This window comes from Apium graveolens, chromosome 9 (genome assembly GCF_009905375.1).
Source record: "Apium graveolens cultivar Ventura chromosome 9, ASM990537v1, whole genome shotgun sequence".
In the NCBI taxonomy this organism is placed as follows: Eukaryota; Viridiplantae; Streptophyta; class Magnoliopsida; order Apiales; family Apiaceae; genus Apium; species Apium graveolens.
Genome location: NC_133655.1, coordinates 71,453,149 through 71,475,028, shown reverse-complemented (window position 1 = coordinate 71,475,028; position 21,880 = coordinate 71,453,149). Strand labels below are relative to the sequence as shown.

The window sequence follows — 21,880 nt, the reverse complement described above, 5'->3', positions numbered from 1 at the left end:
AACAAATCATGACTATGATCTATCACTCTAGCAACCTATAAGACTTAGTAAAATACAAGTGTCTCTAGCATGCAAATCAATCCAATAAGACTCAACATCACTAAATACGACATCACTACACTAGCATCAATATCACCAATTAATCAAAAAAATTATCTAAGGGAATCATAATATAATGCAAATGCATGAACTACATGAACAAATTATCATAAAAACTACCAAAAATAAAAAAAAACTACATGGCAAAATATATGCAACTACATCGCAAAATATATGCAACTATATGAATTAAACTATCATGAACATGCAAACTATATGAGACTCACACAATCACATTCCTTCAACTACTACCCCCAAACTTAAAATATTCACTGTCCTCAGTGAAGGTAATAGTAAGAAATCAGGCATACCTACTCAGAATCAGAATCATCACCCTCAACGGGTGGAGTGTCAGGTGTGTCCAGAGACGGATACATGGAGTCCTCACCAAATAATGGCCACTGAATGTCAACTCCAGTGGCCCTAAAAGCAGTCCCAAGTGCCTGGGTGAGATCGCGTGCAAAACGAATATGGATGTTGTGCATCACATCCATCCTCCTCGCAAGACGCATATACTGCGTCGAACTTAAACCAACTCCCATCTCTGCTCTTGCTGCCTCCTCCTGCTACTGCTGATGCTGCCGCGATCCTGACGGTCCAGCCTCCTCTCCATACAGAGCCCTCCAAGCTGCTCGTCGGGCATGCTGAGAACCTCCTGATGTAGCTGCCTCCATAGGCACACCACCTGGCAGATGAGCATAAGAGTAACCAAGCCCCTTAGGATCGGGCTTCCCTCCATACCACTCGACCATGCTGTGCAGTGTAGAACTGTCAATAGGAGCACTGGGAATCTGAAGCTGCTCATGTGCTTGCTAATGAACACCAACTGACAGGCACAACATCATCATAATGGACGCATAGGGAATAGCCCTAGTAGTACCTCCTCTCAAAAACCTCAGGATCCCTTGATATATCACCATCCCCAAATCAATGTAATCACCCTGCAGAATACCCCAAAATAGACGAGCACGCTCCACCGTAATCTCATGCACATGTGAAGATGGCATGATGTTAGCACAAATAAACGAGTTCCAAGCCCGTGCAAACCTGTTCATGCATGAAGCAGGGAACGTGGAGTAATCAGTAGTGCCCCTCTTGAACTTCCAATGAGTCTTAGGAACACAGAGAGTAGCAACAATAAGATCCAAATCAAAGTCCTCCGGCGTCTTATCGTTCCATATGTCCTGACCTACCTTCCTCGCAGGCTGCTCAATCACCCTCCTGATAGCCTCTACACTGTACTCAACAGTCATCCTTCTCACCACCGTGAAACCATTCTTCTCCGCCTTCGCGTTGGCATAAAACTCCCGCACAACACTCATGGGCACAGCAGCGGGAGCCTCACAAAAAGAAACCCAGCCCATCTCAAGGATTATCTCCAAAAGCTTACCATCGCTCCCTGATGGCAAAACCCCCCTCTCCTTAGCAATAGGCTTCGAGAGAAGCCTCGTATACTCCTTCTCGGCCTCCGAAGTAGAAAACCTAGGCCTCACACTACCAGCAGATGATGAATCGGTGCTGCTGCTTCCAACTTGAGTTCTCTATCTTTTGGGTGCCATCGGATTGAAAAAGAGTAAATAAAAACTTAAGTGTTTAGAGAGAATTCGTGTTTTAATGTTTGTGAATTGGTGGAGAAGTTATGTATAAGTGTATGTATTTATAGGTGGAGGGGTGCAAATTTGATAAGGAATTGAAGTGGAATTGATTATGGGAATCGTGGCAATAATGGAATTGATTGGGAGAGGGAATTATGGGGTGTGGATGAGTAAAAATCGGGTTTGAATTGATTTTGGAATTAAAATCCTGATTTTTCCTTATAACTGCCACTTGGAAAAAAAATTCGCAAAGGGACCGTCGCGGCCGCGCATTGAGACAGCGCGGGCGCGCTCTACTTCTGGAAAACCAGCGCGGGCGCGCTCAGCTATTGGAAACATGGCGCTAACGCGCGGCCGCGCCCAGCTTCTGTACTTGACCCCAAATTTTTTCCTTTTTCTCATTTTTTTGTGTTTTTCTCTTTCTTCTTGCTTCCTCTACCTACTAATGTACAACAAACTTGGGTTGCCTCTCAAGAAGCGCTTCTTTTATGTCTAAGCTCGATGTAGAATCTTGAGATCAAATGGACAATAAAATGGCACTAACCACCTCACGGTTTTCCGTGTCACCATAATAATGCTTCAACCGTTGACCTTTTACCTTGAATGCTTGGCCCGAATCATTCTCAAAAATTTCTACCGCTCCATGTGGAAACACAGTTTTGATTATGAAGGGCCCTGACCATCTTGACTTCAATTTTCCAGAAAAAGACGGAGGCGAGGGTTGAATAAAAGAACTTGTTGCCCTGGCACAAATTTCTTGAGCACTAGACCCCGATCGTGCCACCTCTTGACTTTTTCCTTGTACATTTTTTTGTTCTCATAAGCTTGAAGTCGAAATTTATCAAGTTCATTCAATTGAAGCATCCTTTTCTTTCCAGCTGCATCCAAGTCCAGATTCAATTTCTTCAAAGCTCAATAAGCTTTATGCTCGAGCTCCACCAGCAAATGACACCCCTTACTATAAACTAACTAAAACGGCGACATTCCCATTGGAGTCTTATATGCTCTTCTATACGCCCAAACAGCTTCATCAAGCTTCAACGACCAATCTTTCCTTGATGGACACACAACCTTCTTTAGAATGAGCTTGATCTCTCTGTTAGATACTGTAATAACCCCAATTTTTGAAACACGGATGAATAGTAACTTTTACTGATGATGTTGATTAAGGAAAATTATCAGACCACGCTATATAGGAGTACTATTATGGGAATTCTATGATCGTATTCGTATTCCATAAAGTAAATAAGTGTATGTAAAGATCGTCAGAATCCAAATTCGAACACTTTAATTTTTCCCGAAAATCCACCAGATACCGAAAGAATTGAGTATAAGGTAACATGATTAAAAGGATTTAATTTAAGGATTATAATAGAGATCATAAAAGGAATATAAAATATTGAGAAAGGTTTAGGAGAACCCAAGTAATAAGATCCCGGGTATGATCCCTCAAACGATAAACGAGAACGAAAGTTAAGTGAACCATATAACAGATCAGCGGTCATTAGCGAAGTAATTAGGGATTAATCAAAGAGGTTAATGGACGGTGATGTCATCACACCAACAAGAGGAAGACAAGTGTAACAAGATGACATAAGCAGATGACATGAGCATGACAAAGTGGGAAGGATTGGTTGGTTGATTGTGAGCCACACAATTTTTACCATGGTAACAATTTAATTAACAAACAAAAGGTAGCAACCAAGCCAAGGCAAAACAAATCACAAAACACAAATTAGAAGTTGACTTTTGCTTTCCAAGAACAAAAGCTCTCGGCCAAAACCAGAGTAGCAACTTCAAACTACCATATCTCCTTCAATACTCACTCAAATAGTATGTTCTATAGCTCTTTGGAAAGGTATTGAGATGGCCTACAACTCTTGTTCACAAGTCTCGTCCAAATAAGCATGGTTAGACCCTCGTTTTGACAGTTCTTTCAATCTGACTTTTAGAAACTTCAAAACCTAACTTTGTGTTCTTGATTTCTTAGGAAAGATCAAGCTTGTAGGAGGCTCTCTAAGACTTCCTAGCTACTCTAATCACTCCAAGGAAGGTATAACACCTCCAAACCCTAATTTTACTTTGACTATTACGATGGTTTTGATGGTTATAGTAAATGAGAAGTATGATGCTTGTGTGTTTAGAGTTTGGATTGGATTTGTAGTGATTTGGATGTTGAAATCTTGTTTATAGTTAATGAAACTTAAGTATAGCTAGTTGTTCATGTGTGGGGTTGTATAAATTGGAAAATCTTGAGGTTTGGGGACTGATGTAGTAAGGTTTGGATGAGGGTTGGTTGTATTGTTGGTTGTGAGTTGAATGCTTGTTGTTTGGAGTGGTTTAAAACTTGGTAATCGCGTAAACATAGTCGTCGTAATGCCCAATTTCATACAACTGCTTGTTCTTAGTGTTCGGGATAGAGATCTAATTATTAAATCTGTGACTTTGCCATGTTTAGTTAGATTATGTCGTAAGCTTCGTTTTGATATGTGGTTCGCTTGAATCCGATGTACAGTTTAGGAGAAACGACCGTTTTAAGTAACGGCATTTCGCGAACGAACCATTACCCCTCGCCTTACTTTGAAACCTTGGTTAAGGTCCTTAAATGACTAATTGGAGTATGAAACAATTATGTAAAGTGGATTAGGCAGTTGGTAGGGTACTCGCGAAAGAATCGCCTTAAAATTCTTAATGGTTAATTTATTAAAAATGGTGGAGCCGAGGGTTCTCGAACGACTAATGTGATTTGTTAAGCGTAGAAATGATCATAAGCGAATGTTAGGGTTCAATTGGTTAAAGTCTAGTTTCTTAAGCAACCGGGGTTTAATTCCGACTTATGTTGTTGTTCATAGGTTATCGGGCCCACTCTGAGCTTAAGTCTATCCGGGAACACTCAGGCAAGTTTTCTACCCGTTATACTGTTGTTGTGATGTATACATGTATATGCATTATCTTGTGATAGATGCATGATGGTTAATTAGCAAATCTTGTGATATATTGGAGCATGCTGATATGGTTTATATGCATGTCTATTTCGTAATCTTGATATCTATCTGTTGATTCCAATGCTTATAATTGCATAATACCTATGCTAGAGATAAGCAGTAGTTGCGTATACCCTTAGTATAGGGGACCCAAAGGTGAACATTTTCTAAACCGGGAGTCGATGTTTCCGAGTATAATATATATATATAGATATAGTTTTCAAAACTATTAATCGAATAAGGTTTATTCGATGACTTTATTTTATTTAATGAATATTATTTTGAATATTCATTCGAGGACTTATGACTCCGCTTATTTTATTTAATGAATATTATTTTGAATATTCATTCGAGGACTTATGACTCCGCTTATTTTATTTAATGAATATTATTTTAAATATTCATTCGAGGACTTATGACTCCGCTTATTTTATTAAATGATATTCTTTATTTTATTAAAGAATAGTGTTTCGATAATCAAACTTATTTCGATTATACAAATAAAGATCGTACTTTCGTATAAGTATATCTTTGGTTATTTATTATTCATTTCAAGTATAAGTTTTAAAACTTTTACTTCAATTATTTTTATAAAGATTATCCTTCATGGGAATATTATTTAGATAATAATATTCAGATATTTTTAAATATATAGGGACTGATTTATTTCATTAAATCAGCATTACTCCAAACATTCTTAAAGATGTTTTCGAGTCTTCAAAATGATTTTAAAAGTTAGGGCGGATCCCAAAACTCATTTTTATATTTAAGATCTTCCTTTCGAAGGGGATTTTAAATACTCGCTCAAAACCTGAGGGATCCGGCTATGTGGTGTATTTTATATTCGCAACAAGATTGCTGTTTTAATAAAAAAGGGTTTTTGATTGCTTACCCAACACTCGGGAAGTAAAATTCTTGGAAGAGGTTAATCCATTAACAGGCACCGCCTGAAAAATATCAGTGAGTTTTCCTTTCCAACTAGATACGACTTCTTGGGGGAGTCGTATCAACAAGTTTCTACTTGGGGAAAGGGGGATGAGCTTTACGTTTCAGAGTCATGGATTTCATCTGAACTAGGAGTGGCGTAAGTGGTCGGGTGGCGCCGGCCCAGCCTTATTATATTGGCCCAAATGGCCTGGAAGTTCCGCTAAGACGGTCCATTCCTTAGGAGTCCAGTGTTCGGTTGACAAGTAAATCTGACAGGTTCTCCTCTACATGTAGAAAATGGTGGGGTTGCACTACTGCGACTGATCATCGTAAGTGGTCTTCCTGGCGCGGCAAACTCCCGTAATGAGTTCATCATCCAGTTTGGATATTTCTGCAATACTACCCGGAGCATTCGATCGAAAGGCTACAGATGGGTGATTACTGAAGCATTGACAGGGTCAAACCGTTATAATGATGTTTCCCTCAAATGAAGTATCTCGTAACTTCATTTCTTTTAAACAATATTTCAAAGATTGAATCTATTCAAGTCTTATCTTGTAGTCTCATCTATGTGATGAACTTTCGAAACTGTTTATACCTTGAATGGTGGTGGTTCAAGTAGTATTCGGAAAAGATATAAGTATATTGGAGTATCTCGTAACTTCATCTTTTCAACTTATATCCAGTTAATGATTATCTTATGCATGACAAAGATTTTCAGAAAAACGTTGAGACAAGGTTAGATATATGAGATCACCTTGCAACGATATTTTTATACAGTTATAAACTGGAACTCTGTGTAATATTATGCATGGCAGAGGATTTCAAAGATTTTGAAAAGTATATATATATATACTAAATATTTTGCGACTTGGTCGCATTAAGAGGTCAAACTTGGTTCAATTCTTCTTGACCAAGACTTTCATGAATACTATGAGAATGCTCATATATTGTTAATCATTATACATATTATTTTGGTGGGCTTGTTGCTCACCCTTTCTTTCTTCTTTCATCATACAACAACAGATAGAAAAGATAAACAGGACCAAGCTTCCAATTCGCAAGCAGTTAGGAAACATTCCGCAGTTTTCTGGAAGTGTTGATGCCGCCGTAGCTGAGGTAGGAACTACCAATAGGCTAGGCTTTCAACTATTGATGAACCGGACTTATGTATATTATGAATTATAATAATGGCAAAGAATATGTAAATTATTCAGAAACCCTTTTGAGGTGAAATGGTTTATCATTGTGGAATAAAATGACTTGTGTTATTTTTGGTATTCATCTCTGAGACTATAACTTGTGGTATGTGTGTATATTGTGGGGTCACAGTACGCAGTAGTTGGTTGTTTATAAAGGTTAAGTGTTATTAAGGGAAATGGAACTCGTGACAACCCGGATCCCCGACCCCGGATTTGGGGGTGTTACAGATACCTCAGCTTGACCATTTGTCTGAGGATGATAAGTCGTAGCAATGCGATGATTCACATTGTACCTTTTCAACATAGCAGTAAACTTGCGATTGCAAAAATGTGACCCCTTATCACGGATTATGACTCTTGGAGTCCCAAACCTTGTGAATATTTTCTTGCGAAGAAAATTAAGCACCACTTTCGCATCGTTTATTAGCAACGCCTTAACTTCAACCATTTCGACACATAATCAACCACCAACAGGATATACTGATTGTTGCAAGATGAGACAAATGGCCTCATGAAGTCAATTCCCCAAACATCGAAGACCTCAACCTCGAGAAGCACATTAAGAGGAATCTCATCCTTTTTAGACATATTACCCACAGGTTGACATCAATCACATTTCAAAATGAACTGGTGCACATCTTTAAACAATCTTGGCCAAAAGAAACCTGCTTGAAGAACACAAGCTACTGTCTTTTCTCCACCATAATGTCCCCCATAAGCCTTTGAGTGGCAATCTCGCAAGATCCCCCCCCCCCCCCCGTTTCGCTGTAAGGAATACATCTCCTGATGATTTGGTCAGCTCCTTGGTGAAAAAGAAACGGCACATCCCACATATACCACTTCACTTCATGTAGAAACTTCTTCTTTTGAGCATAAGATAAGTTGTGAGGCATGATGTTACTCACAAGGTAGTCCAAAATATCTGCAAACCACGGATCTTCTTCTTGCACTCCAAACAGTTGTTCGTCGGGAAAAGACTCATTTATCAAGGTCTTATCCAATGAAGTAGCATTAGGATTCTCTAAATACGAGAGATGACCAGAACCTTGATTTTCAGTTCCTTTTCTGTCTTTGATCTGTAGTTCAAATTATTGGAGCAAAAGAACCCATCAAATCAATCTAGGCTTCGAGTCCTTCTTTGAGACAAGATATCGAATGGCGGCGTGATCCGTGAAAACTGTCACCTTAGTCCCAAGTAGATAAGATCGAAATTTCTCAAAACCATAGACAATAGCCAAAAGTTCTTTTTCCGTAGTAGTGTAATTCAGTTGAGCACCATTTAGAGTCTTACTAGCGTAGTGGACTACATGAAATATATTATTCTTTCTCTGCCCAAGAACTGCTCCAATTGCATAGTCACTTGCATCACACATCATCTCAAAAGCTCATTCCAATCAGGTGCAGTTATGACTGGTGCCGAGATTATACTCTTCTTCAATGTCTCAAAAGCCGCAAGACACTCGTCATCAAACTTGAAAGGGACATCTTTCTCTAGTAAACTGCACAATGGCTTTAAAATTTTCGAGAAGTCTTTGATGAAACGCCTGTAGAAACCCGCGTGACCAAGAAAACTGTGGATTCCCTTAACATAAATAGGTGGGGGAAGATTCTCAATGACACCCACCTTGGCCTTATCCACCTCAAGACCCTTACTAGAAACCTTGTGCCCGAGAATTATGCCTTGATACGCCATAAAGTGACATTTCTCCCAATTGAGAACCAAGTTGGTCTCAACGCACCTCTTGAGAACGTGTCCAAGATTTTGCAAGCATTCATCAAAAGAATCGCCAAAGACTGAGAAGTCGTCCATGAACACTTCCACATTCTGGCCAATCATGTCAGAAAAGATGGCCATCATACATCACTGAAATGTGGCTGGTGCACCACACAAACCAAAAGAAACTCATCTAAAGGCGAACGTACCGAATGGACAAGTGAAGGTAGTTTTCTCTTCATCTTCTGGAGTGATACAAATCTGATTATACCCCGAATAACCATCCAGAAGACAATAGTACTCATGACTAGCTAACCTGTCAAGCATCTGATCAATAAAGGGCAAGGGGAAGTGATCCTTCCTAGTGGCCTTGTTTAGCTTCCTGTAGTCCATACAGACTCTCCATCCCGTGACTGTTCTTGTAGGAATAAGCTCATTCTTCTCATTTGCTACCATATTAATACCACCTTTTTTGGTACACATTGAACCGGGCACACCCATAAACTGTCAGAGATAGGATAAATGATCCCTGTATCTAGCCACATCAGAATTTCCTTCTTTACTACCTCCTTCATGATATGATTAAGTCTTCTTTGCTGTTCGACTGTAGGCTTGCTACCTTCCTCTAGCAGAATTTTATGCATGCAGTAAGTAGGGTTGATTCCCTTGATATCTGCTATAGTCCATCCAATTTCCGATTTAAACTCTCTCAGAATTCTCAAAAGCTTTTCCTCATCGCTATCTAAAAGGTCAGATGCAATAATAACAGACAAAATAGATGCATCACCTAAAAAAGCTTACCTCAAATGTTCAGGTAAAGGCTTATGCTCAAGAGTAGGAGCTTCCTCAATAGAAGGCTTGAGGCGTTAAAGATCTTTGCTCAATTCTTCCATTCCAAAAGATTCAAAAGGAATATATATCTTCCTCTTCCAGGGAGATGCATTCAAATATTGCAATTGCTCGTCTCCTTCGTCATCTTCACTGTCTGAATTTCCCAATAAGGTTTTTTTCTAAGGCATCAGACCTTAGCATTTTATCAAGTTCCGATGTGACCACAGAGTTGACCAACTCGACTTTTAAGCACTCCTCATTATTAGTAGGAAATTTCATAGCATTGAACATATTGAAAGTCATATCCTGATCCAACACACGCATTGTAAGCTCACCCTTCTACACATCAATCAAGGTCCGACCAATTGCCAAGAAGGGCCTTCCCAAGATTATGGGAATTTTCTTATCCTCCTCGAAATCAAGAATGACAAAATCAGCAGGGAAGATGAGTTTATCCACCTTGACCAAGACATCCTCCACAATACCTCGCGGATACGTAATAGAACGGTCGGCCAACTGCAAGGTCATGTAAGTTGGTTTTGGATCAGGCAAGTCCAACTGTTTGAAGATTGACAAAGGCAACAGATTGATGCTAGCTCCCAAGTCACATAAGCATCTATCAAAAGACACTTTTCCAATAGTACATGGAATAGTGAAGCTTTCTGGAACTTTAAGCTTTGGGGGCAACTTCTGCTGCAGCACAACACTGTATTCCTCCGTGAGAGTGACAGTCTCTAAATCATCTAGCTCCACCTTCTGAGAGAGAATACCCTTCATAAACTTTGCATAACTAGGCATCTGCTCGAGAGCCTCGGCGAAAGGTATGTTGATATGAAGTTTCTTGAACACCAACAGAAACTTCAAAAATTGCTTGTCCAGCTTTTTCTTCTGCAGCCTCTTAGGAAAAGGCGGTGGAGGATAGATCTGTTTCTCCTATGTATTACCCTCAAGCAGAGTGTGCTCAACAATAGTCTTCTTTGGTTTCACTTCTTCATCCTGCTGCTTTACTTCTTTCTCAGCCTCAACTTCTTTAGTCAACTCTTGAGTTTGTTCGGGATTCGCAACCTTTCCAGACCTTAACGTGATTGCATTTACCTGCTCTTTGGCTTCCTTCCTTCCTGGCACTTCAGTGTCACTAGGCAATGTACCAGGATGACGATTAAGCAAAGCATTAGCAATCTGCCCAATTTGATTTTCCAAGGTCTTGATAGAAACAACTTGGCTCTTGCACATAAGCTTCAACTCCTCTAATTCAGATTTTTTATTAGCTTATTGTAGCTGAAGTTGTTGTTTTGGTGCATACTGCGGTTGCTGAAACCCAGGGGGGTTGTACTGCTTAGCTGGATACTTTTGATAAGGCTATTGAACCGCATTCTGAACATTACTCCAACTGAAATTAAGATGATTGTGGTTGTTAGGATGATAGGTGGCTGGCACAGGTTGTTGCGATCGCTGGAAGTTGCTCACGAACTGAGCTGATTTATTAGAAATTATGAACTGATAAGTCTCATGGGCACCAGCATAAAGTTCACAGACACTATTAATTTGATTAACTCCATAATTAGCCAAAGTGTCCACCTTCATTGTCAATGCCTTAAGTTGGGTAGCTATAACAGTTACTGCGTCCAACTCCAGAATTCTTGCTACTTTTCCCTGAGTCAGTCTCTGGGAAGGATTCTGGTACTCATTAACAGCCATCAGTTCACTAAGCTCATAAGCTTCATCGTAGCTCATAGCCCACAAGGCTCCTCCTGATGCTGCATCAAGCATGGGCCTAGAAGTAGGACCCAATCTATTGTAGAAACAATTGATAATCATCCAATCAGGCATACCATGATGTGGGAACTTCCTTAGAATCTCCTTATATCGATCCCAAGCCTAACACAGAGATTCTCCAGTTTGCTGCGCAAACTGGGTAAGAGCATTCCTGATTGCTGCAGTCTTTTCCATGGGAAAAAAATTAGTGAGAAACTTTTGAGCAAGATCTTCCCAAGTTGTGAAGACTGTAACACCCCCAAATCCAAGGTCGTGAATTCGGGTCATTACGATCACTTATTAATTAAATTATTCTCTTTTCACAATATTACTCGACCTTTTATTCAAACTCACACACACACACACACAGGTTATATGCTTGGAAACCGTATTAAATAAATCATCTCCACTTATCTACCTCACGGGGCTTGCGTACAAAAAGCCTACAGAACTCACGAGCGTTCCTTACCCGCCTGTGGACAGCAGTCCTGGTCTGATCCATGCTGGTAGTCTGTTGTGATATGATATATAAAAGCAAGGGTGAGCATTATAGCTCAGCAAGGTATATATCCCCATAATTAAGTATGTAAGGATAAATAAAACCAATAATTAAACTTTGTATCTCCAAAGCGTTCTGAAAGTTTATATGCTTGTCAAATTTATAATATTCTCAAAATTAACTACAATAGTATATCCACTGGATACTTATATTCATCTCTTTCTCAAAATTATTTTATACTCGTACTCATTTTATTTCAAAATCTCAAGATGTTACTCGAACCAATATTCTCAAATGGGTGTGATATATATTCATCAACATCCCAATTTAAAACTCAGCCTTATTGGCAGATTTCTCAAATGGATTTGATATATAATCATCAACATCCTTATTTAAACTCAGCCTTATCGGCAGATTTCTCAAATGGATTTGATATATATTCATCAATATCCTTGTTTAAAACTCTGCCTTATCGGCTCTCTGTTGTATATTTCACAACAGTTTTTCCGCAATGGAAGAAAGGGACTATACTGGAATAAACCACGTATCGGTGATCAGCCGAATACGAAATGTTCTCTACTAGTAGAAGGAATACAAACCTAGCCGCCTTTGGGCTCATCAAGACACTGCATGGTGGTTGCCCATTGCGTGCAAGTCCGAAAGTTAATGGTCACATAGACCATATAACCGTATAATGCGCCACTCCACGCTTGCATAATGCGCCACTCCGCGCCTGGTCACCGCCCGATACCACTCCATGTCGGGCATGCCACATTCCAGTCCCAAAACAATTATATCTTTTGCTCAAAATCCTTTTTCGAAGGAATAGGTCGTTAAAAGTTGACCTTTAAATAAGATGATTTATTCATCACTTTTAACTCAATTGATCTTTGGGAGTTGTCGGAGTTTTGAATTTAAAATCATTTTCAAATCCCTATCTGTAGTAGGGTGACACATATATTACTAACTTGTTCTTTATTGAACGAGGAAGCAAAACTTTTATGCTTCTAGACTAAGTTCCCTAAGGTTTTGAAACGTTTCAAATGATTAATCTCTTTCAAGAGTTTTGAATAATTTAGAAAGTACCTTTGGGAACTATGTCTATTTTTAAATAAGTTTTTAGAAGTCCGAAGATATTAAATATCTAAGGTCTCATAATAATTTAAGAGGGGTTCAATGAATTGATAAAGTCTTATAAATAAAACATCTCTGTATAAGGTTCAATGAATTGATAAAATCTTAAGTACAAAGTATTTCTAATTAAGGTTCAATGAATTAATTAAAAAAAACCTTAAATACAAAATATTTCTGAATAAGGTCCAAAGAATGGAGACACCTTAATCAAATAATCAAAACAGGATTTGGTATCCTATAATTGCTCTTTGAATAGTTAAATCTTTATTAAATAACGTGAAATGATTTATAAACTATTCAGTATATTTTTAAATACTTTCTGGATATTTAATAATCCCTTAAGTGTCGCTTTATAAAATAATCAATCAAGTAAGGGTGTCCCTTAAATGAATAAACCAATATTTCTCGAAGTTTAAGTCAAAATCTCAATCGTTCGCTTGATATATACATTACGCGAACGTACTTTGTTTATCGAAATAGAAATCTTTCGCGTCTGGCTCTCTCCGGAATTAAATCGTTATTAAAATATCTCCGACTCCCATTATCATATATTATATTTGAAATACGTTTCAATTTCTCATACTCGTGTAAAACGAAATTTGTTTTCGTAAACAATCGCATAATTTGTATACATTGATATCATAGACAAGCATATATATTTGAACTGTAAATCATGGCATCAATATCACAACAGTATATATATAGCATGGATAGTATAAGATAGGGTTTCGAAAACTTGCCTCGAGTAATCGAAGTGGTATGGTCTCTGGTGTTTGGTTGGCGATCTATAAACAAGAACCAACGGTCTAAGTTAGTACGCGATTAACGTCTCGCTTTTATTAAGCAACTTTCGCAACTACTCAAGTATAACGAATCTCCGATCGTCACATTCTAAACACTTATATTCTCACTTTATAACATGGTCGAGTTTTGAAATCGATCGTTCGCTTTAGAAAGTCCATTTCGAGTTTTAAGCTCTAACGTGAGAAAACGCGCGTCAAAACTAGGTTTTTATGCGTTTCTTGCTTGCACTCGCTTTACCAAAATTATTTTTATAAAATAGAAAAACTAATATTTTCTCAAAATTATTTTTGTAAAGTCTTCTCTACTTTCATATCCATTTTTCATAATTTTTCCAGAATCTCGAAATTATTTTAAGTCCTTCAAAATCACCGTGCAAGTGGACTTAAGTGCAGTTGGCTAATCGCAGAAATGTTTTACACTAAAATGACCATAACTCCTAAACCTTAAATCTCCTAATGATGATCTACACATGTATAGAAGCTAAAAATTAAGATACATCTATTCATGGCCAGTAGTTTTCAAATTTTAACCATTTTCATGGCCGAATGTCCTACAGAAAACAGATCAAGTGTAAGAATGCCAAAACTCAATTTCTACTACTTGATCTTAACACAATCACTACATATAACCATCATAAACACAAGTACTTTTCAAGATCCACCCACATACACCTTATATGTTCTGTCTAGTACCACATATATGGATTACAACTCAATAACTCAAGCCTTTAGCAAGAACATGATCAATACAAACTCAAACAAACACAATCCTTTGGATCTTAACACTACAACAAACATAACTCTTAAATCCAACCATAAAACCTTAAAGGGTTGAAAGTTATACCTTCTTGGACACTAGCAAGGTTAGTTCTAGGATGATTGAGGCTTGGTTTTCTTAGAAAACACTTATAAGGGCTAGATCCTTAAGAAACAAAACCAAAAAACAAGTTAGAATTTCGGAGTTACCTTTAAGCACCTCATTCAAACATTTTTACAAATTTGTAAACAATCAATTAATTTGAGGCTGAAATTTTGTACGAAGCTTACCCATGATATAGAGAAGCTATGGTAAAATTTTTATGATATTTGAATGAGTATATTTTGAGTTATGAATTTTTCTTTCTCCCTTGCTCAGAAAACCCGAACTGCTGGAATGAAAAATGGGAGAGCTTTAAGTGAGGGAAAAGGGGTTGTTTTCTTTTGTGGCTAAAGAGTGGGAGTGTATAATGAATATATGGAATGTATGCAGCAGATTTGACAATAATTTGGCAAAGGTATGGGTTGGTTTGATTGTGTGGTGAAGTGAGAAAAGGGAGAAGTATGGCTTGTGTACTTGTTTGTCTCCCATCACTATTCAACACTATTCCACTAACTATTCTAGTTAACTTCTAATTATCTAGTTATACTCCTAACTACTAGTTAGGACTTGGTTATGCATGGACAACTTGCATGGGATTTAATTTCTCATTCGTTTATTTATCGTAAACGCAATCGTCGTTCCATTCCGATAGTTTCCACGTATAACGACTTTTTTCGTAGCGATTTCTTTTATCTCTTATAATCCTATAACCAATTCCATTCCTTCTCTTGATCATAAAAATACCTTGATATATTATTTATTTCACGTAGTATTCCCGGTTCTACGCCATTCTTTACGGATACGAAAACACGTAGTATAATCGTCAATCTTCGAATTTCGTCGGCTTTTACATCACTTATTTTCCTCGATAAACAAGAATATGATCTCAGATTTTCAAAATTCCACTATTCATTTTATGATGATCCCCATACGTATTACTTAATCAGCTCAAGTTACTATTCACAGAAGTTTTAAAATATTACAAAAATCAGGGTTCTTACAGTCTCCCCCCTAAAAGGATTCCGTCCCGAAATCAACTCACAAATAGATGGGGGTACCTTTCTCGCAGGTGGCTCTCTAATTCCCAAGTCGACTCCTCGACCTTGGGATGTCTCAACAAGACTCTGAATAGCTTGACACTCTTGTCCCTGAGTACTTGCTCTTTTCAACCAATGATTTCAACTGGTTGCTCAATGTAGGACATATCTAGTACTTACTCTTGTTTCACTATATACTTGGTATCCGCATTATACTTTCTCAATATTGGCACATGAAAAACACTATGAACCTGTTGAAGGTTTGGAGGTAAAGCCAATTCGTATGCCATGGTTCTATTCGTCACAAAATCTCAAAGGAACCATATATCGGGAACTCAACTTCCCTTTCTTTCCAAATCTCATCAGTCCTTCCCATGGTGACACTTTCAAAAATACCTGGTCACCCACTTCATACTCTCTGTCTTTTCGTGCTAAGTCGACATATTTACGCTGTCGGTCTTGGGCTGCCGCTAAGCATCCTCTGATCAACTCAACTATGTCCCTCGTTCTTTACACCAAGTCGGGACCTAGTAACTTTCTTTCACCAACTTCATCCCAGTACAAGGGTGAATGGCACCTCCGACCATACAGCACCTCATGTGGGGGCATTTCTATACTCGCATGATAACTATGACTGTAGGCAAACTCTATCAAAGATAGGTGTTCATCTCAATAACCTTAAAAATCAATTACACAATTTCTCAACACGTACTCCAATGTCTGAATGATTCACTCACTTTGTCCATCGGTTTGGGGATGGTTTGCAGTACTCACATTCAGTTTGCTTCATAAGCATTCCTGAAAGCTCCTTAGATAATCTGGAGTTGAATCGGGGATCTCTGTCAGATACGATAGCTACAGAGACTCCATGTCTTATCATAATTTCCTTGATGTATAGCTCTGCTAATATATCCACCATGTAGGTTTTCTTGATTGGAAGAAAGTATGCTGACTTGGTCAGTCGATATATAATTACTCATATTGCATCACAGTTAGCCTTAGCTCGGGCAAATCCTACCACAGAATCCATGGCTATTTGTTCCCACTTTCACATCGGAATTCCTAAGGGTTGTAGGAGTCCCCTCGGTCGCTGATGTTCCACCTTCACTCTTTAACAGGTCAAACACTTACTGACCCAATTGGCCACGTCTCTTTTCATGTTGGGTCATCAATAATATTCCTTTGGATCTCGGTACATCTTGGTACCTCCAGGATGAATTGAATATCTATAATTATGTCCTTCACGTAAGATTTCATCTTTTAATTCTCGAACATTTGGAATCCAAATCCGGTTCGCATACCTCATAATTCCCTTCTCATCTTTATCACATTTGACTTCTTCTCGGTCAAAGATTCTCGCTCTTCATTCGTCTTCTCTTACTGACAATGTCTCATCTTTTCTAACAATTCTGATTCAAATTTGATCTCAAATAGTCCATCAGTCCCTTTACCGGTGACTTCACCTCTATCACCATCTCCTCGAGTTCTCTCACTAGTTCCTCCGGCGTTGTCAACATCTTGAGTCTCTCTTTACTACTAAGGGCATTGGCCACCACATTGGCCTTCCCTGGGTGATATAAAATCTCACTGACATAGTCTTTCATTAACTCTAACCATCTCCTCTGTCTCCTGTTGAGTTCTTTCTGAGTAAATATATACTTAAAGCTCTTATGGTCAGTGTAGATCTCACAATTTTCTCTGCATGGATATTGTCTCCAATTTTTCAAAGAAAACTATTGCTGCTAATTCTAATTCATGAGTAGGGTATCTTACTTCATATTCCTTCAGCTGCCGTGAGGCATAAGCAACCACTTTCCCATGCTGCATGAGCATGCATCCTAATCCTTTATGTGACGCATCACTATAGATCACAAAATCACCCTTTCCATCGGGCAATACCCGCACGACGGTTGTTACCAAACTCCTTTTCAATTCCTGAAAACTTTCCTCACATTTTTCACTCCACACAACCTTTTCCATTTTGCAAGTAAGCCTAGTCAAAGGTCTTGATATCTTAGCGAAATCCTGTACGAACCTCTCATAAAACCGGTTAATTCCCAAAAAGTTCCTACTTTCGTAGGTGTGGTTATTCTTTCTCATTGGAATACTGCCTCAACATTGGTAGGGTCAACTAACATTCCTTCACTGCTCATCAATTGTCCTAAGATCTGAACTTCATTTTGCCAGAATTCGCACCTTGAGAATTTGGCAAACAACTTTTCTCTTCTCAATGCTTCTACTACTATCCTCAGATATTCCGCATGTTCTTCTTCCGTTTTAGAATAGACTAAAATATTATCAATAAAAATAATGACGCACACGTCCAAATACTTTTTAAATACTCGATTCACAAAGTCCATAAAGCTACTGGGGCATTCTTTAGCCCGAACGACGTCACCAAGAACTCATAATGTCAATACCTCGTGCAAAATACAGTATTTGTCCCCTGTTTTAATCTTTAGTTGGTGATATCCCATTCTTAGATCAATTTTCGAAAAGTGTACCACTCCTTCAAGTTGGTCAAACGAATCGTCAATTCTAGAGAGAGGGTATCTGTTCTTAATAGTCAGCTTATTCAGTTCCCTATACTCTGTGCACAATCGCATAGTGCCATCCTTCTTTTTGACAAACAACATTGGTGTGCCTCATGGTGACACGTTAGGTCTCATCATTCCTTTGTTCAACAGTTCTTGCAACTGTGAAGTCAATTCTTTCATTTCAATCGGGGCTAGCCTATATGGGGCTTTTTAAAACTGATGTCGTTCCTGATGCTAATTCGATAACGAACTCTATCTCTCGGTCAGGTGATAATCCTGAAAGGTCTTTGGAAAACACATCCTCAAATTTGTTAACAACTGGTATGTCACGTACATCAGAGCTTCTCTCTTGGTACCCACCACGTATGCTAAATACGTTTTGCTATCTTTCCTCAATAATTGCTTCGCTTGAGCAATATTCAAAAAATTTTGGGTCTGACGCTGACCCTTAATCACAATTTCCTTGCTGTTAGGCATTCGGATTTTAACTTTCTTTCCTTTATAATCAATCTGAGCACCATTGCTCGACAACCAATCCATTTTTAAGACCACACTAAATTCTCTCAGACTGAAAGGAATTAAGTCCAACTTAAAGTCCTTCCCTCCTTGTTCCCACTTGCAAATTAGATGAATCTCATTAATTGGAACAACCTCTCAATTCACTATTTCTATTCACAATAATTCTCGCGTTGGAATCACCTTAAGTTTTAACTTGGCCAAAAATCTCGCGATATAAGATACTTAGTTGCTTCAGAATTAAACAGAATATTTGTAGTAACCAAATTGAGTAAAAGGTTACCTGCTATCACGCCCTATCTGGGTTGGGGCAGTTGCTAGAATAATGTCCTGGTTGGTTGCAATTAAAGCACCTCAGTAGCTCTTTTCCCAAATTACATACCCCGAGATGTTTCTCCTCACATGACTTATGATCTGGTAGGGGTGACCGAAACTGGTTATGAAACATAGTCTTATATTAACCACTTCCCTGGGCGATACTCTTGCTTACCGGTTTGCAAAACCTGGTACCCACTGCGGGTTGGGACACCGCTCCCCTCTCAGTCCTAATCGGAAACTTCTGTTTATCGCTCTGCCGCCTTGGCTTCCAAACTCCTCTTCTTGCTCTCTTCCTCTATTTGACTTTGCTCACTCTCTACCTCTACAATCGAGGCCTTTTTGCACATAGTCTGTTATCTCAAGTAATGACACTCGGTCCTGAATCCATTATTTCAGCCCTTGCTAAAATCTCCTTGCCTTTTTCTCTTTCGTGTTCACAAACTCCGTCACGAATCTCGACAGTTCAATAAATTTGGCTTTGTACACAGCCACTGACATCTTATCTTACTTAATCTCTGGAAACTTCAACTCCATCTGAGCCTCCATAAACCTGGAAAATACTTTTCCCCATGTGATAATCACATCAGTCTCCAGGGTTCCTTTAGGTTCCCACTAATAATTTGTTTCTCCTTTCAACATATAATTGGTGAACACAGTCTTTTGCGTCTCTTCTATGGGCACTATCTCAAAGCTCTTTTCCATTTCTTTCAGCCAAGCTCTGGCCTTAACAGGTTAGCAGTCCCTTGAAATTTCTGGGGGTTTTAACAACTTAAAGGCCTTAAAGACATTAGTAACTGGAACATGATCAACCTGGGTTGAGGGTGACAATTTAAATTCTCTCGAAGAAGATTCATAATTTGGTCCATGGGGTTTCCGCTCTGGCCTTCCCCCTCGTTAGTATCCATAGTTTCTTCTTCATTGTAATCCTCTAAGCTGAATTCATTATATTCGACTTCCTCGTGTTCTTGGTTATTTTGGTTTACTAATTCAGCAGGGTTTGCTCTAGTTTCCCAATATGTCGGGGTGGCATCGTTATGCTAATATAAAAGATCACCAATATAACATTATTTGCGTCTCTACTCATTATGTTAAAGTCGCTTAATAACTCGCTTTGTCACAAATACATTCTTCGTTCCTCTTTAGTTACTCGCAACGTTGCGCCCACGCACCTGATTTGATGCGTTAACAAAAGATGACATCCTGTCGAGAATATACACGTAGCTCCTAGTGACATCCTACTCTTGGAATTTTGCTTCAGACTTATTGGTCTTCTCCTCCAGTAGTTTGGATCTTGCTGCGTTGATTGCTGGAGCATGAAACTTTTCAGAAATTATTCTGTCGATTCTCACTTTCCGTGTCGAACCATAATGGCTTAACGGATGAAATGATTTTGTATTACCGCATAGCATTCTCATCTTGGGACATGCTAAAATCTTCCTTATAGGACATAGATTCCTCAATGGTATAGCGAATACCCTTCTTGGTAGAATCGTTGTTCGTCATGTATTGAACCCTTATTATCGGAACAATACTTTCAACCAATTCAGGTAACGTAATAACCTTAATAGTAAAAGAATTAAGCATCTTGATTCTTGCCTAATATGGCTCCTCAAGGACACTCTATAAAGAGCTATGAGTGGCAAGACTCGGGTTTTCCAATCAACCCATGGTATTGGGGTATCGTCTTCATCCCGCTTTCTCCGGAGACTTAGCTCCACTTCTATATCAACATTATAAAAAAATCATGTACAATTTTCTCCTTTCCTCATTCTGTCGATCTTAAACGATTCCATCAATTTCTGTATAACACTTCACATAAACACTTCAACATAACTCATGGTAGTCCATCAACAAACTCTATCGGCTCAACCAATGGACTCTCTTTTGCATATAACTCTTAGCACTCTTTTCTCTGAGTGCTACAACTCATTCTCTTCCCTTAATGTTGGCTTTTCAATCGACTGTTAATAACTCAACCAATGCCTCAACTCTTAAGGCTAAGGTCCCCTTGGGTACTACCGTCGCGACTACTCCATAGTAATCCGACTACGAACTCGATGAGAGTTCTTGTTAACTTTTAGATCTCCAGTCTACCCATTTTACTCTTACTGTTTCCAAGACTTATAACCCTTTGCTCTGATACCATTTCTGTAACACCCCAAAATCCAAGGTCGTGAATTCGGGTCGTTACGATCAATTATTAATTAAATTATTCTCTTTTCACAATATTACTCGACCTTTTATTCAAAATCACACACACACAGGTTATATGCTTAGAAACAGTATCAAATAAATCATCTTTACTTATCTACCTGACGGGGCTGGCGTACAAAAAGCCTACAGAACTCACGAGCATTCCTTACCCGCCTACGGACAACAGTCCTGGTCTGATCCATGCTGGTAGTCTGTTGTGATATGATATACAAAAGCAAGGGTGAGCATTATAGCTCAGCAAGGTATATATCCCCATAATTAAGTATGTAAGGATAAATAAAACCAATAATTATACTTTGTATCTCCAAAGCATTCTAAAAGTTTATATGCTTGTCAAATTTATAATATTCTCAAAATCAACTACAATAGTATATCCACTGGATACTTGTATTCATCTCTTTCTCAAAATCATTTTATACCCGTACTCATTTTATTTCAAAATCTCAAGATGTTACTCGAACCAAGATTCTCAAATGGGTGTGATATATATTCATCAACATCCCAGTTTAAAACTCAGCCTTATTGGCATATTTCTCAAATGGATTTGATATATAATCATCAACATCCTTATTTAAACTCAGCCTTATCAGCAGATTTCTCAAATGGATTTGATATATATTCATCAATATCCTTGTTTAAAACTCAGCCTTATCGACTCTCTATTGTATATTTCACAACAGTTTTTCCGCAATGGAATAAAGGGACTATACTGGAATAAACCACGTATCGGTGATCAGTCGAATATGAAATTTTCTCTACTAGTAGAAGGATTACAAACCTAGCCGCCTTTGGGCTCATCAAGACACTGCACGGTGGTTGCCCGTTGTCGTGCAAGTCCGAAAGTCAATGGTCATAT

The 21,880-nt window shown here is 38.6% G+C and overlaps 1 non-coding gene across 1 annotated transcript; it reads left to right on the top strand.

Moving 5' to 3' along the window:
• Positions 1-11,180: 11,180 nt before the first annotated feature.
• On the top strand, positions 11,181-11,287 carry LOC141688568 (small nucleolar RNA R71). The gene has a single exon (XR_012562002.1). It is a non-coding gene; the product is annotated as a small nucleolar RNA R71 (small nucleolar RNA).
• The last annotated feature ends 10,593 nt before the right edge of the window (positions 11,288-21,880 follow it).